Genomic DNA, 778 nt, shown 5'->3' with positions numbered 1-778 from the left:
TCTTATAAAAAGTTTCTATATATATTAATTTATAACTGTGATATTTGGTAATATAGTTGATAGAAGTAGTTAGCGTCCACTGTCTTATAAAAAGTTTTTATATATATTAATTTATAACTTTACAACTGTGATATTTGGTAATATAGTTGATAGAAGTGGTTACTGTCTTATAAAAAGTTTCTATATATATTAATGTATAACTTTATAACTGTGATATTTGGTAATATAGTTGATAGAAGTGGTTAGCGTCCACTGTCTTATAAATAGTTTCTATATATATTAATATATAACTTTATAACTGTGATATTTGGTAATATAGTTGATAGAAGTAGTTAGCGTCCACTGTCTTATAAAAAGTTTTTATATATATTAATTTATAACTTTATAACTGTGATATTTGATAATATAGTTGATAGAAGTAGTTAGCGTCCACTGTCTTATAAAAAGTTTTTATATATATTAATTTATAACTTTATAACTGTGATATTTGGTAATATAGTTGATAGAAGTGGTTACTGTCTTATAAATAGTTTCTATATATAATAATTTATAACTTTATAACTGTGATATTTGATAATATAGTTGATAGGAGTGGTTAGTGTCCACTGTCTTATAAATAGTTTCTATATATATTAATGTATAACTTTATAACTGTGATATTTGATAACATAGTTGATAGAAGTGGTTAGTGTCCATTGTCTTATAAATAGTTTCTATATATAATAATTTATAACTTTATAACTGTGATATTTGATAATAGGGTTGATAGAAGTAGTTA

The sequence above is a fragment of the Lottia gigantea genome, assembly GCF_000327385.1.
Source record: "Lottia gigantea unplaced genomic scaffold LOTGIsca_94, whole genome shotgun sequence".
Taxonomy (NCBI): Eukaryota; Metazoa; Mollusca; class Gastropoda; family Lottiidae; genus Lottia; species Lottia gigantea.
Note: the sequence above shows the minus strand (reverse complement) of the source record.